The following is a 16,760-nucleotide window of genomic DNA, read 5'->3' as shown; positions in this document are numbered from 1 at the left end:
CGAGCCACTGTCCCTGCCCCCATCTGAGGCCTGAAGGGACTCCATTGCATGAACTGTGACAGTGATAGGACCCACTCTGGGGGGCATGGCACACTGGTCGCAGGGGAGGACGGACACTGAGGTTTTGTTAGGCGTCGGGTTGCGGGCGCTGTACAGCGGGAATCCCGAGCCTTGTCCTCTGTGGTCTTCCCACACCAGTATTGTGGGTTCGGTCGCAGGGGAGGGCTCCTGGGCACGTTTGGAGTCGCCGGCTTAGCATAATTGCTTGCTCTGCGCCCGCAGAAACGCAGCCCGACAAGAGATGCATGCTGCTTCTTCGGAAATGCTGCATCTGTCCGCTGCTGGGGATAGGGGGAAGGAGGTAGCACCTCGCTTTCCCTGTGGTCTCCCGGGCAGCACTTACCCTAGTCCTGTGCCCCCCACCGGTCCTGGACGCCTCCGCACAAAAATCGCGCGCCACCAGCTGTGGGGCGGACCCCCAGCATATAGACCGGTCCAGGGGCAGTATTTCCGGGTCTGCGGCCTAGCCGTGCTCCCAAGCCGGGGACTAAATTTATCCCCTGCCCGCGACGGGGGGGGGCGACTCCATGGCGCCACAAAAAAATGGCGCTACTTACTTGCACGGGCTTCTCCGCACCACTCTGCAGCCACTGGCCGGTGGCATCTGACAGCTAAGGGCTCCAGCCCCGGATCTTCGCCGCAGGAGCCATCCCAGGCCCTCTCCTCACTGACGATCCTCTTCAGCTTCCCAGCTCAGGTATGTGAGGGGGCCTTGACAAAATAGGACGGTGTAGGCAGCCTAGCTCCATCTAACCCCTTCAGGGGGTGAGGAGAGGGACCATCCGTCACCTTGCAGCACCGCAGTCTAAGCATTGGTGGAGCAGTGGGGGCCGCACGGACTAGTCTTGTGCTTCTGTACAGCCCATGGTTTCAATACCTAGGGGTGGTCAGGGCTAAGTCCGGCATTGTGTCCCACGTCGCGGGAGAGGATACATGGAGGGGTGCTCGCCCGTTGATGGTTTGGGGAAATCGGACCCTTTCAATAGGATCTGTTGCCCCTGTCTCATCTTCATAGACGGTAAAAATAAAATAAAAAGGTCTGGGGAAAACGACCCGGATATGTCCCACGGTGCGGGAGAGGATACGTGGAGACGATACTCAACACGTGCTCGCCCGTTGATGGTTTGGGTAGATGGGACCCTTTCAATAGGGTCTGTTGCCCCTGTCTCGTCTTCATGGAAAAAAATAAATAAATAAAAAGAAGAAAAAGTCTGGAGCAAAACCAGACATGTGTGCCTCCATGGACACTAAGCAAAAAACTGAGTTCCGCCAGCAATAGGGGCGAGGGTGTATACAACGGAGGAGCTAACCTCTTTTTTCCCCACTGTCAGCCTCCTAGCGGCAGAAGCATACACCACAATATCTGTGTCCCCCAATGAGGCGAAGGAGAAAAATGCTGCGTAAACATGCATTTTTGCATGCGGATCATATGCTGCGGACTCAAACGCTAATGTGAACCTAGCCTAATACAGTGATTACCGGTGACATTATACACAGGAGCTCTTTATATTGTGTCAGTGTACAGGTAATACAGTGATCACCAGTGACATTATACACAGGAGCTCTGTATATAGTATATAGTGTACAGGCAGGGCCGCCATCAGGGCATTACTGCCCTGACTGGCGTTCTGCCCGCATCGGGCCTGGTCTCCTCTCTGCTCACCGGGCCCCTACCGGCAGGTAAACCGGGCCCTGGCTAGTGGCACTGCGGGCGGCAGCTAAACGCTATTGACATGCAGGCCCAGCGGCCCGCACATCAATAGTTTACAGCTGCCAGCCAATCGGAGGCTGGCAGCTGACGTAAGCCGCAGCACGCACCTCGCCGGCGTCTGACGTCAGTGTCAGTCGCCGGCTAGAGCGTGCTGCAGCATGGAGGGAAGGAGGGAGCCTTGCCCGCCGCTGGACCACGGCCAGGTAAGGAGAAATTTTTTTTTTTTTTTTTTTTGACAGCAGTGATCCAGGGGACATGCGGGCAGAATGCTGGACATGGGGGCAGAATGCTGGACATGGGGGCAGAATGGAGATACCGGGCATAATTGGAGACAGATCGCACAGGATCATGGGGAAGGATGGATACGATGGAGAACATATGGGGGCAGAATGGATACTCATGAGGGCGGGATGGGAGAACATATGGCTAAAGCCAGGAATGAGACACACGGGGGTCAGGATGGGGGATATTATTACCATAGGGCATAGGGGCTAATTAACCCCTTCCTGACATGAGACGTACTATCCCGTCCATGGGCCCCGGGCCCCTATGCCAATGGACGGGATAGTACGTCTACCGCGATCAGCGGCGCCCACATGGTGAGCGCTGCTGATCGCGGCCGGGTGTCAGCTGATTATCACAGCTGACACCCGGCACTATGTGTCAGGGGCGGTCACGGACCGCCCCCGACACGTTAACCCCTTGCACACCGCGATCAAACACGATCGCTGTGTACCGGGAGTTAAAGGGAAGCATCGGCAGGGAGGGGGCTCCCTCCGTGCTTCCCTGAGCCCCCCACGGCAGCGCAATGCGCAGCGCTGCTGCGGGGGACTCCTTTCCTCCAGGCCCCCGAATCCAAGATGGCGACGGGGGCCTTCGGGGGCCTGCAGTAAGCAAAGCGCAGGCAAGAGGAAGTCTTCTTCAATGCCTGTGACAGATTGCTGATCTGTCACAGTGATCTGTGATGTGACAGATCAGCGATCTGTCACAGGACAGTGATGTCCCACCTGGGACTATGTAATAAAGTAAAAAAAAAATAAAAAAAAAGTGTAAAAATAATTTTAAAAAAATCGCCAAATAAATTAGTAAAAAAAAAAAATATTCCCCAATAAATTCATTTTTTGAAAATAAAAAAACCCCAAAACAATAAAAGTACACATATTAGGTATCGCCGCATCCGTAACAACCCGCCCAATAAAACTGTCCCATTAGTTAACCCCTTTAGCGAACCCCTTAAAAAATAAAAATAAAAAAACGAAGCAAAAAATAATGATTTATTATCATACCGCCAAACAAAAAGTGTAATAACGTGCGATCAAAAAGACGCATATAAATATCCATGGTACCGCTGAAAACGTCATCTTGTCCCGCAAAAAATGAGCCACCACACAGCATCATCAGCAAAAAAATAAAAAAGTTATAGCTCGCAGAATAAAGCGATGCAAAAATAATTATTTTTTATATAAAATAGTTTTCATTGCATAAAACCGACAAAACATAAAAAAAGACCTAAATGAGGTATCGCTGTAACCGTACTGACCCGAAGAATAAAACCGCTTTATCAATTTTACCGCACGCGGAACGGTGTAAACGCACCCCCCCAAAAGAAATTCATGAAGCGCTGGTTTTTGTTCATTCTGCGTCCCAAAAATCGGAATAAAAAGCGATCAAAAAATGTCACATGCCCGAAAATGGTAACAATAAAAATGTCAACTCGTCCCGCAAAAAATAAGACCTCACATGACTCGGTGGGTCAAAATACGGAAAAATTATAGCTCTCAATATGTGGTGATTCAAAAACTATTTTTACAATAAAAGTGTCTTTCAGCGTGCGACAGCCGCCAAACATAAAAACCGCCATAAATAGTAAATCAAACCCCCCGTTATCACCCCCTTAGTTAGGGAAAAATAATAAAATTAAAAAAATGTATTTATTTCCATTTTTCCATTAGGGTTAGGGTTAGGGTTAGGGCTAGGATTAGGGCTAGGGTTAGGGCTAGGGTTAGGGCTGAGATTAGGGTTAGGGGTGTGTTGGGGTTCGGGTTGGAGTTAGAATTGGGGGTTTCCACTGTTTGGGCACATCAGGGGCTCTCCAAATGCAACATTGCATCTGATCTCAATTCCAGCCAATTCTGAGTTGAAAAAGTCATATGGTGCTCCTTCCCTTCCAAGCTCTGCCATGCGCCCAAACAGTGTTTTACCCCCACATGTAGGGTATCAGCCTACTCAGGACAAATTGCAAAACAATTTTTGGGGTCCAATTTCTCCTGTTACCCTTAGGAAAATAAAAAATTGGGGGCAAAAATATAATTTTTGTGGAAAAAAATGATTTTTTTATTTTCACGTCCGAGCGTTATAAACTTCTGTGAAGCACTTGGGGGTTCAAAGTGCTCACCACACATCTAGATAAGTTCCGTGGGGGGGTCTAGTGTCCAAAATGGGGTCACTTGTGGGGAGTTTCAATAGTTTAGGTACATCAGGGGCTCTCCAAACGCACATGACACCCGCAGACCATTCCATCAAAGTCTGCATTCCAAAATGGCACTGCTTCCCTTCCGAGCCCCGACGTGTGTCCATACAGTAGTTTTCTCCCACATATGGGGTGTCAGCGTACTCATGACAAATTGGACAACAACTTTTGGGGTCCAATTTCTCCTGTTACCCTTGGGAAAATGAAAAAATTGGGGACTAATTGATCATGTTTGTGGAAAAAATACGATTTTTTTATTTTCATGCCCGGGCATTATAAACTTCTGTGAAGCCCTTGGGGGTTCAAAGTGCTCACCACACATCTAGATAAGTTCCGTAGGGGTTCTCGTTTCCAAAATGGGGTCATTTGTGGGTGTTTCCACTGTTTAGGTACATTAGGGGCTCTCCAAAGGCAACATGACACCCGCAGACCATTCCATCAAAGTCTGCATTCCAAAACGTCACTACTTCCCTTCCGAGCCCCGACGTGTCCCCATACAGTAGTTTTCTCCCACATATGGGGTGTCAGCGTACTCAGGACAAATTGGACAACAACTTTTGGGGTTCAATTTCTCCTGTTACCCTTGGGAAAATAAAAAAATTGGGGACTAATTGATCATGTTTGTGGAAAAAATACGATTTTTTTATTTTCATGCCCTGGCATTATAAACTTCTGTGAAGCCCTTGGGGGTTCAAAGTGCTCACCTCACATCTAGATAAGTTCCTTAGGGGGTCTAGTTTCCAAAATGGTGTCATTTGTGGGGGGTTTCCACTGTTTTGGTACATCAGGGGTTTTCCAATCGCGACATGATGTCCGATCTCAATTCCAGCCAAAAACGTCAAATGGCGCTGCTTCCCTTCCGAGCTCTGCCATGCGCCCAAATAGTGGTTTACCCCCACATGTGGGGTATCAGCATACTCAGGACAAATTGCACAATAACTTTTAGGGTCCTGTTACTCTTGGGAAAATAAAAATTGGGGTGAAAAGATCATTTTTGTGGAAAAAATATGATTTTTTAATTGTACCGCTGTACGTTATAAACTTCTGTAAAGCCCTTGTGGGTTCAAAGTTCTCACCACATATCTAGATAAGTTCCTTGGGGGGTCTAGTTTCCAAAATGGGGTCACTTGTAGGGGGTTTCCACTGTTTAGGTACATCAGGGACTCTCCAAATGTGACATGGCGTCCGATCTGAATTCCAGCCAATTTTGCATTGAAAAAGTCAAACGACGCTCCTTCCATTCTGAGCTGTGCCATGCGCCGAAACAGTCGTTCCCCCCCACAAATCAGGTATCAACGTACTCAGGACAAATTGCACAATAACTTTTGCAGTCCAATTTCTCCTGTAACCCTTGGTAAAATAAAAAAAATTGAACCTGAAGTATTTTTTTTGTGAAAAAAAGTTAGATGTTCATTTTTTTTTAAATATTCAAAAAAATTCCTGTGACGCACCTAAAGGGTTAATAAACTTCTTGAATGTGGTTTTGAGCACCTTAAGGGGTGCAGTTTTTAGAATGGTGTCACTTTTGGGTATTTTCTATCCTATAGACCCCTCAAAGTGGCTTCAAATGTGATGTGGTCCTAAAAATAAAATGGTGTTGTAAAAATGAGAAATCGCTGGTCAACTTTTAACCCTTATAACTTCCTAACAAAAAAAAAATTTGGTTCCAAAATTGTGCTGATGTAAAGTAAACATGTTAGTTATCAAGTTTTTTGTGTGCCGTATCTCTGTGATGTAAGGGCATAAAAATTCAAAGTTGGAAAATTGTGAAATTTTCAAAATTTTTGCCAAATTTCCGTTTTTTTCACAAATAAACGCAAGTTATTTGAATGAAATTTTACCACTAACATGAAGTACAATATGTCACGAGAAAACCATGTCAGAATCACCGGGATCCATGGAAGCGTTCCAGAGTTATGACCTCATAAAGGTACAGTGGTCAGAATTGTAAAAATTGGCCCGGTCATGAACGTGCAAACCACCCTTGGGGGTGAAGGGGTTAAGGGATATTATTACTGCAGTGAGTTATTTAATTTTTTAAGGATGCTGTTTTAAATGGGGGGCGGTCCTGTTACTGTGCAGAGCGACACTATGTCGCCTTTTTTTCTTCATGTGGTGTAATTTAGAAGTTGGGAAAAAATAAGTAATGTGTTCTGCAAGCAAAGCTCTAGATAACTGTGCTATATCCTGCAGAGATGAGTCCTGGCTGGAAGACGTGATGACGATCTGTGCTGGATGAACGAAAAGTAAGGATGAAGAACTTCACATAGAGACGTCACTGGTGAGTTAGTGTGTTACCTGTACATTGACACTATACATTGTATACTTGTATACTATATATACAGGGGTCCTGTATATAAAGTCACCAGTGATCACTGTGTTACCTGTACATTATATACAGAGGTCCTGTGTATAATGTCATTGATCATTATATTACCTGTACACAGACACTGCATACTAAATACAGATCTCCTGTGTATAATGCCACTTATGGTGATAGTATTATGTTTTTTATTAATGATCAGTATTGTAGTATTCAGTCACCATGCGGTGGTAATATATGGTCTGGGCATGGTGCGGTGGTATTTGTTCCTTGTGTGTGCTATTATTTGGTCACTTTGGTGGTAATATGTGGTCTGGGCATGGTGCGGTGGTATTTGTTCCTTGTATGTGATATTATTCGGTCACTGTGGTAGTAATATGTGGTCTGGTCATGGTGTGGCGGTATTTGTTCCTTGTATGTGGTATTATAGGTCACTATGTGGTGGTAATATGTGGTCTGGACATGGTGCGGTGGTATTTGTTCCTTGTGTGTGCTATTATTTGGTCACTTTGGTGGTAATATGTGGTCTGGGCATGGTGCGGTGGTATTTGTTCCTTGTATGTGGTATTATAGGTCACTATGTGGTGGTAATATGTGGTCTGGACATGGTGTAGCGGTATTTGTTCCTTGTATGTGATATTATTGGTCTTTTTAAAAATTGAAAAATAAATAAAAATATACCTAAAGTGTATTGCATAATTTATTAAATATTTAATAGGTTACAGTAGAGTAGGGCCTGGCCAAAAGTGTCTAACCTGTTATGGTGGCGGCTTACAAAAATCTTTTGTTCAAAGCAAATCTGCCGACTATATGTGTGATCTAGTGATGGGAACTGTTAATGTGTGATAGGTGAGAAGTGGAGTTTTTCCAAGAGAGAGCAGTGGGACTGTGGACAGTTTGAGGGGTGGAGGTGGGGCTGGGTGGAGCCTGGGTGGAGTCAAGGGGGCCCCGAAAATTTTGCCAGCATGGGGCCCCGAAATTCCAAGTGGCAGCCCTGTGTACAGGTAATATAGTGATCACTAGTGACATTATACTCAGGAGCTCTGTATATAGTATATAGTGTACAGGTAATACAGTGATCACCAGTGACATTATACTCAGGAGCTCTGTATATAGCATATAGTGTGCAGATAATACAGTGATCACCAGTGACATTATACAGAGGAGCTCTGTACACAGTATATAGTGTAAGTGTACAAGTAACACACTGACTCACCGGTGACGTTTGTAGTTGAAGTCTTTCATCTTCATCCAGTGCAGACCGCCATCAATTCTACCATCCAGGACTCATCTCTGCAGAAAATAACACAGTTACCTATAGGTGAAGATAAAAAAAAGACATAGTGCCGCCCTGCACAGTAGCAGGACCCCCTTTTGTTCTCCCCCATGGAAGACAGTAACCTCAACAGTAAATTACATTACAGCAGTAATAATGTACTGATTGGCCCCTACAATAATTATGTCCCCACTTGCCACCATAAACCAATAATGTATATTCCTCATCCTGACCTCCATACAGTAATTATATCACCCCTTTATTTAATAAGGTGTCAGATCCTGGGCCCCTTTATTTAATGTCCCCATCCTGGACCCTAATGTCTACTTTAATAAGGTCCCCTTCCAATAATAATGTCCCCATCCTGGGCCCCTTTATTCAATGCCCCCATACTAGGCCCATATGTCCACTTTAATAATGTCCCCTCCCTGTTCTCCTATATCCGTCCCTATGGCCACTACTTTGCCCAATCACAGGGAGGGGGGGAATTATCTCACCTTCATGCGCTCCCCGGTGTCGTCTTGTGGCTTCATATTTGGCATAGTCGTTAAAATGACTGCAGCTGTGACAGGGTGCTCTGCTCTGTGACAGGCCGTGCGCTGACATCACATAGGCCAGTGGCCTTTCAGTGTTACTGCTATCAAAGGCTGCAGGAGTCATTTAACATAACTGCTATATGACGTCAACGCATGGCTTGTCACAGAGCAGGGTGCCCTGTCAGATACAGCTGGCATTCATCTTGATGTGCGTCGTTACCAGGGTCGGCTCCAGGTTATCGTGGACCTCGGGCTAAAGAGTATCAGTGGGCCCCTTTAACACATGCCACGATTCCTGATGCACAGATAAAAAAATACATGTATAGTACAATATATGGGCACCACATAGTGGTCCATACAGTATTATGGGCACCTCATAGTCCTCCATACAGTATTGTGGGCAACGACATTGTCCTCCATACATTATTATTGGCCCCATATAATGCTCATTCATACAGTATATCACGGACCGCATATAATGCTCCTCCATACAATATATCACGGGCTACATATAATGCTCCTCCATACAGCACATCATGGGTCCCATATAATGCTCCATTCAGCACATCTTGGGCCCCATGCTCCTCTGTTATGAATGAGTCACCGTAGGAGGCAAAAACAGAAATGCTAGCTAAGTCCAGAAAACCAGAGAAGTTGGCAGCTATCGGATTGCAGACCCCTGAACCTATCAACAACAACTAGCAGTAGCCGTGGGGGGTTCCTACGGTGCCCTAGACCCCTCGATCACAGCCGGAGAACTACCTAGCCTAAAGACAGAAAGGGAAATCTAAACTGCCCCAGAGCAGACCCCAAAGCAATAGGCAGCCCCCAACATATAATGACGGTGAAGCAAGAAGAAAAAACACTAACACAGATAGAAAGATAGACTGAGCAAATGATGGGGCCCAAGCTAACTAGATAGGACAGGATAGGAAAGCTGCTGTCTGCAATCCGCGAAAAACCCTATCAAAACAAGAGCCAACAGACTGACAGGGAAAAAGGCCCTGAAGATGCTAGGCTTCAAAAAGACTATGTCAGTACTCAGGTATTTTCTGAAGACAGAGCAAACAGGCAAAAAGGAATTCAGCTCTCCCCAGCAGGGAATTGCAGAATCCAGAAAAGCAAGGCAAAACAAAACCAAAACACAAATGCAAAAAGGCAAAGCAGAAAACTTAGCTTTTGAGGAGCAGGAATCAGACTGGTCTCCTAGAATCCCTCAGAGAAATCACCAGCAAGGCAGAAGGGCGTCGGCTGCCTTATAACCAGTCAGAAATCCCCGTCACCCAGTCATCCTCTACCAGCTCAGGTGCTTGGTAATCAGCCTCACTACCTTCCTTCACCAGAAGAGGGAGTTCATCAGACCTCAATGGTGAAGGGGAAAATGAACTCATAACACTCCTCCATACAGTATTATGGGCCCATGTAATGCTTCTCCATACAGTGTTATGGGCCCCATGTATTTGTTACAACCCTGCTGGCATCACTGCATGGCCTCCCATCCCCCACCTGCCTTACACTCCAATTTTCTCACTACTCCAGGCCATGCTGTGAGTTCTGTCTCTTGCTAGCTCCATGCTGGATGCTTCTTGTCTCCTGCCTGCTCTGTGCATAGGGGGGTGGCGTCGGCACTCCCTGGCTCTTATTGAGTCAGTGTGCACCTTCCTAAGGTGTCCCCAGCCAACTGTCAAGTGGCCTCAGGTACTTAAGGCATCCTCGCCCATAGAAGGATGCCTGTGCAACTATTTCCCTCAGTGTCTTGCTGCTGAGGTGCCAGGTCCTGTCTTGTTTTCACCTTCTCTGGGGGCTGCATTCCCAGACCTTTTACCATGCACTTTGTGTCCTATGTTTCCACCTCCCTGAGGGCTGCATACTCAGGCCTGTGTCCTTCATTATCTGTTCTCATGTCTGTCCTTGTCTGTATTGTGTCCTAGTCCTGTATCTAACCTTGTCTGAACTCAGTCCTAACCTCTGTCTGTTTACTTCCTTGTCTGTGGTTTCCTTTCCCTGCTGTGAGTATCCTCGTGTTCTCGCCATCTGCCCTGCTATCGTCCCTTGCTGCTCTGCCTAGCATCAACTCCTTGCGGCTCTGCCTAGCATCTGATCTTGCGGTCCTGCTCTACTTCCGTTCTGCAACCTGTGGGTCAGGTCCCTACCTGTTCCCTTATACCTTCCAGTCTGAACAGGTCCCTACCTGTTTCCATATACCTGCCCGTATTCCTGCCAGTGTCTCAGCCGTGCCCGCCTGTCTGGCAGTCGAGTCCGTTGCCCGTTCTTGTCCTAGCGTTCTGTTCCCCAGTGGGATCAGCAGCCACAGCCAGACACCACCCTAGAGTGGTACCTCGCAGATACCTGCTGCACAAGCCTGATCTCCATCATCAGAGGTTCCAGGGAACACCAAGGAAGCTGCTTAGTCATGCCCCTTCCAGCTTAGTCTGGTTTGTGGCACAGTGGGGCCACACCCTCCACGCTCGCTCCAACCTGTCAGGGTGCAAGCGTAACAGTAATGCTCCTCCATACAGTATTATAGGCCCAAGGAATGCTCCTTCATACAGTATTATGGGCCCCATGGAATGCTCCTCCATACAGTATTATGGGCCCCATGGAATGCTCCTCCATACAGTATTATGGGCCCCATGGAATGCTTCATACATAAAAAAAAAAAAAAATCAAGTACTCACCTCTGCCGTTCTCGCTGCAGGTCCGGTACACTCAGCATCTCTCCTGCCTCTGCAATGCTCAGTGCAGAGAGGCTGAGTGTGCAGTGATGACGTCATAGCTCCCTCTGCCCTGAGACATCGCAGAGTCAGAGGGTGCTGAAGACAGAACCGTTGCTGGGGCTGAGGAGAGGCGATTATTAGATGCAGGCCTGTAAAAACAGAGCGGTGAGTGAGACCGAATGCTGCCGGGGGGAGAACAAAGTTAATTTTCTCCCTGCATCGTTCAGCTAAGTCCAGGCACTCGTCAGGTTAGTAACCTGCAGATTAACCCCATATCTGCAGGTTGCTAGAATTTTTTCTGGTGACAGGTTCCCTTTAAAGCTATATTCACATCACATTTAGGTCTCATTCACAAATTAGTTGTTTCCACGTACTTGAAAAATGGACCAAGTTTCTTTAGGGATTTTCAGCAGTTTGGGCAATTTTCATAAATTTGCCCAGTATATAAAAAAAAAAAAAAAAAAAAGAAGTGTCTCCACTTTCTATCCAGCACCCCTAGACTTGCACTACCGATTTTGATCCGACCCTTTGGATCAATACTGGACGGCTCTATGGTTTGGCTAAAAAAAAACCCCTGGACGTGTGAACGGCCCCATTCACCATTATAGGTACGGGTACTATCCCTAAGACACGACTAGCACTCGTATGCAAAACCTGAAATGTGAATTAGGCCTTAGCCGTTTACTTAATGTATATGTTGGGATCTGCACACTAAACACATGCCTGGGAAAGACGCTACACAGGGGCATCGGACACCATAGGACAGATCCTGTTGTAAATACCAAGCAGGGTTCCGGTTACAGAAAAACGCTTTTCTCCCAGATGCTTAAAAAAAAAAAAAGTTTAACTCACCATCCCCCGGTCCAGTGTTGAGACTCCATGGCTGTTTTCAGTGACTGTTGGCCTAAGTTCACACTGAGTGTTTTATGCTAATTTTCAGCTGCATTTGACAGTACCAGATAGGCCTATGAGATTTCAGAAATCTCATGCTCACGGTTTTTCTGCCATCAGTATTTTGTGCTTTGTATGTTTTTGGGCATACAGCATGTCACTTCTTTCTGCGTTTTTCACCCATAGACTTAAATGGGAAAATAGCATGAAAAAAAAAATCAAAACTGCCACAAAAAAAGCAGCAAAACCTGCATTTTTGCCGCAGCTTCTTTCCTGCCAAACACTCGTTTTGCTGCAGAAAAAAGATGCAGCAAAATGCCTAGTGTGAACTCAGCCTTATTGTCTGCAGCCAATCACAGCACAGAAGCTCTGCCCCGAGCTGATGGCGACAGACGCTGAGCACACGGATTGGCTGCCATGATGTCGAAGTTACAGGAACAAAAGTCAGAAGACTCCGCGCTAGACCTGGGGAGGGCGAGTAATGCACAACTTTCCTGTGCATTTATTTTTTTTAACAAACTACAGCCAGGCGAGAAGGCTTTTCTGAAACTGAAGACTGAGCCAGCCACAGCACTACAGCTGGAGGTCACCCCCTGCCTGTAGCTCCTCAGCTCGGCTGTAACCACTCTGTAACCCCGGCTCCCATCCTCCCCGTCACCGCCTTCCTGACCAATCAGCTGCACAACATAAGCTGTGCCACCAGGCCTTCTACTCTAGGTCGCCGCAGTACTCATCCCCCTGAAGACATATCCATCCGCCCGTGTGGTGCCGGATCTAAATATTTACATTCACTGCAGCTATTTACCGAATAATGACGGTGACCTTACCGAGAGACTAATGCCTGTAGGGTAACCTTTATGAAACAGTTAACAGGACACGTTAGGTGCCGTAATATTAAGGTAATTATTTAATGTATTCCCGTGCGGTGAGCCGTCATTGGGCGGAAGAATACATACACTGCGCGACTCAGTGTATATAAGTGACCGCCAGGCGTTCCTCCCTCAGACTTACGGACGAGCTAGGAAGGGTTGTCTGTGGTGGTGGGGCGGGTTTGTGTCCAGTCCCCTGTTTCTGTGTATTTTAGGGTGGCAGGCGAGTATGGGGTAATGGTGAGAGGTGCTGGGGGTCTTAGATACATTATACAGCCCCCACGTATGTGCTAGGAGCCTGTCATGGCCGAGCACAGCTGTGCTCCTGTCCTGTTGTGTTCCCAGAAAAGGCTTGTTGCTATGTATCGCTGTAGACACTTTATAGAAGTTGGGCCAAGAAGACTTAGAAATGCAAGACTCGTAGTCAGCAGGTGAAGAAACCGGAGAAAACAGAAAACAAAAAACACAAATATCCTGAACTAAAAGTAAAAAATATACTGCAAATAATGCATAAAGGTAATAATAATAATAATAATAAGGGTATTTAGTAAACATAATTTTGATCAAAATAATGTACAAGCCATCCCGCCACGTCACGGCAACCCTTGTGGGACAGTCCCTACTCTAGTATCTAGTATCTAGTATCTAGTATCAACGCTTTTTTTTAGGTGAAGAAACCGGCAAAGCAAGGGCAGAAGACTAGGACCGTGTTCACACAAGGAGACTAGAACACGGTGAGAGCTCAGGATTAGAGGAAAAGTCAGGAAGATGGCAGAGGACTTGTGTAGTCTGAAGACTGGGAAAGAAAAAAACCTAGGATGTATCTATGGAAAGAAAAAAACAAGATTGAGAAAAACAGAAGGTTAGAAAAAACTAACTTTGAAAGGATTAACTCCACCTGTGCAAAGTAAAGGCTGGCAGGCTGGATAAAGACAGAGAAAGCTGAAACTTGACATTTTTCCTAATGAGACATTTCAGATGGAGGGAGTCAGATGAACTATTCAAGACTATTGGCCTTGTGAAGTTAGATGGTGTTAATTTGGGTAATGGAGGGAGGGAGGTTTTCTTCTTAGGTTAAAGGAGGAAGACTTAGAAGAACAGCAAGTAAGGAGGAGGATCACAAGATCTCTGGATCTATTAAGGACATAATTTACAGAATAGCGGTGCTTCCAGGCAAAACGAGCAGTGAGCTCAGGCCTGTACATCTTGACTACGTTGCGCGCTCGGAAGTTTACGCGGGAAGACTTGTCAGACTGCAAGTGTTTGGTTGTCATAACCCAAAAGGCCTCTTTGCTTATCTAGATGTTGGTGAATGAGCTGTTGATGGGTATTCGATGTGACCGAATGAAATCCAGTGAATCTAGTCTGAGCGAATTTCAAGACTAAGCATCCATGTGCGTTGAGAAGAGCTTGGTATGACGCTGTAGCTGGCGGTGAAGTCTTCTAGAAGACAGAAACAAAACTCCATTTATAGTAGTTCATCCTACGTGCTGCTGACCACCTGAAATGGGTCTGTAAGTGAGGGTCTCGGGTGGTCTGGGGAAAATTTGTGGCTTTTGTCTTTCAGACTTTTACTCTAGGGCCATTCCAGTTGTCTCTTCAAGCGTTTCCAGTCCCGAATATCTATGTATGGAGAAAGGGGCAGAACATTCCTTATGGTGTAGATAGATTTTGTATAAGGTGGTTATAGGAAAGCTGCAGAAAGTGGATCAGGAGCCTCTAGAGGAACTTGGTAAGATTTTTTTGTTTTCCTGGTAGTTTCCTTGTAAAGCATTCCTTAATGTCACTTGACAACAACCCCTCTTATTTTTTCTTTTTCTGGAAGGGTGGGAGGGAGGTCATAAAACTTTTTCCTAGATTTTTGCAGATTTTCATAGACTACTGAAGAAGCCCTAGATCTACTGTGCTTTCAGAAGGTTGTCGGTGACACATTTGCTCAGGTATCTTAAACTTTTATTTTACAACACAAATCAGTGTAGATTATAGCAGGTAAATGCCCTTTTCTACTAATCTTGTAGTACTGCACGCAATGTTTGCCATTTAGCATACACTCCCATTACGTGCTTTTCATGTATAGGGACATAGTTTAATCTGGGAAGTCTACATATTGGGTTTATTAATACTTTCCCATATACTGTAAGGCATAATTGACAGTCTGCTGCTGTGAAAGGGATGAACTTGAAAACTTCACTTTTTTATATACATATTGTTTTAATTATGTTACTTTTGTGGAGGTTAATAAAACAAACTTGTGAGAAATGGTTTTAATATATCATGCAGAGTATCTTGTTTCTGGCTGAAGGGGTGGTCTTGTGGCAATATCTCTTGTCTAGACTCTTTCAGATTCCTCTTCTGAGATAAATCAGTAATCGAACAGCGTCTGGAAGTTCCAAAGTTAAGGTATTTGACGATTGGATAAAAAATGGGATAAAACCTCTTAGGAGGTCTAAAATCTGAAAATAACACGGATTTGTGTATTGGAAATGAGATCAGGCCAGATGTCTTGGTACAGACCTGAATTTCTTGTGAAGAATTAAATAATTTCTTCAAACGAAATTCTTGCCTACATTCTCAAATGAAGCCGTAAGAATCTCAATGCAAAGTATGTCACAAGCCTTAAAAGGTTTGTTTGTACCTTTCCAAAATTTCTCCTACCTTTCAGAGTCTTATACAGTTTGTCTATTACATATGAAGAGTTGATGTATTTACAAAAAAAAAGGCCAAGAAGAAATCTGTATTGATACAAATATTGCCCATCTTAACAAAGACCAAGGGAATTGTCAGTCTCAAGCTAGCAATAGGAAGTGGATGATTATACAACTTCAGGCTGAGTGGATTTGCTCCAGGCAGGTACGGGAGGATGGATGCTAGTTCTGCACTATTCTTGGGAATTGGAAATTCAACCTTTTAACAGATAAGTGCTGTACTTGTTCACCTTTGTTTGCTAATAGTTGATCTTAACTGCAGGTGGCCAAAATCCATTAACTTTTTTTTTTTTTTTGTTCATGGCTTATTTTCTCCAGCTAACTTTAAAAGTGATCTGTACCAGGTTTTTGTTACCGCATCTGGGAGCAGCATGATGTAGAGGCAGAGACCCTGATTCCATTGATGTCATTTAGTGGGGTGACATTACTTGTCAAAACTGCAGTATATCTGCTGCAAATCTAATGGTACTTGGAGTGCTGAGATCTGTTACTGCACCCACGTCACTGGCAGATTTCTGCCTATGCACAGTGTACACAGAAAACGAGTGAGGTTATGGAGGACTACATGGCAGCAGGTTTTGGTCTTCTAGTGATCTCCTGCGGAGAGGGAGGACTGCAGCAAGCAGCCCAGTGACTTATTCCTGGGATCAGGGTCTCGCTCTTCATTCTGGGTGTCACTTGCGTTTAGCACTTACAGTATTCTTATGGTGACTAACTTGTAAAGGGAACCTATCATCTGACTCGTGCTACCCAAAATTCAGTGTGGGTTTTTTTTTTTAAATGCTGGTGCATTTCTGTACATTGGCTGCCATTCATGTTCCCCAAACCATAGGTAGCATGAAATCACCTGACACATTCCCCCTAGGGTATGTGCCCAAGATCAGGAAGTAGCAGCGCTTTGGACAGTCTTCTCGCTGTGTCCAAAACACTGTTCTAATCATGCAGGAAAATCCGCACATGTCCACTGAACAATGCAAATTTACCGCATCTAATACATCCTATTGTGGAGACTAGGGTCTCTGCAACAGAAGTTGACATGCTGCGGCTCGTGAACTGCAGCGCAGGTGAGTTTATGCAGCTTAAAAAGGAAGCACAGTGGGCATGGAATCTCTATAAATCCCATCCACAGTGCCTCTAATGTAGAACGCAGTGTTTTGGACTTGGCGCAGGTGAGCTGCGTCCAAAATGCTCCTATCCCTGAT

At 45.5% G+C, this 16,760-nt stretch overlaps 2 long non-coding RNA genes across 2 annotated transcripts in view; both read left to right on the top strand.

Annotated features, from left to right (window-relative positions):
• Nucleotides 1-16,760, top strand: part of LOC141058275 (uncharacterized) — a 67,274-nt gene that overhangs the window by 18,348 nt on the left and 32,166 nt on the right. The gene's annotated exons all lie outside the window — the stretch shown is intronic.
• Nucleotides 12,890-15,123, top strand: LOC141058274 (uncharacterized). Its single transcript, XR_012222132.1, has 2 exons — nucleotides 12,890-13,369; nucleotides 13,522-15,123. It is a non-coding gene; the product is annotated as an uncharacterized lncRNA (long non-coding RNA).

The sequence above is a fragment of the Dendrobates tinctorius genome, unplaced genomic scaffold (assembly GCF_039654945.1).
Source record: "Dendrobates tinctorius isolate UK_male_01 unplaced genomic scaffold, ASM3965494v1 ptg000211l, whole genome shotgun sequence".
In the NCBI taxonomy this organism is placed as follows: Eukaryota; Metazoa; Chordata; class Amphibia; order Anura; family Dendrobatidae; genus Dendrobates; species Dendrobates tinctorius.
The sequence above is the reverse complement of the archived record's forward strand: the minus strand, read 5'-3'. Positions and strand labels throughout refer to the sequence as shown.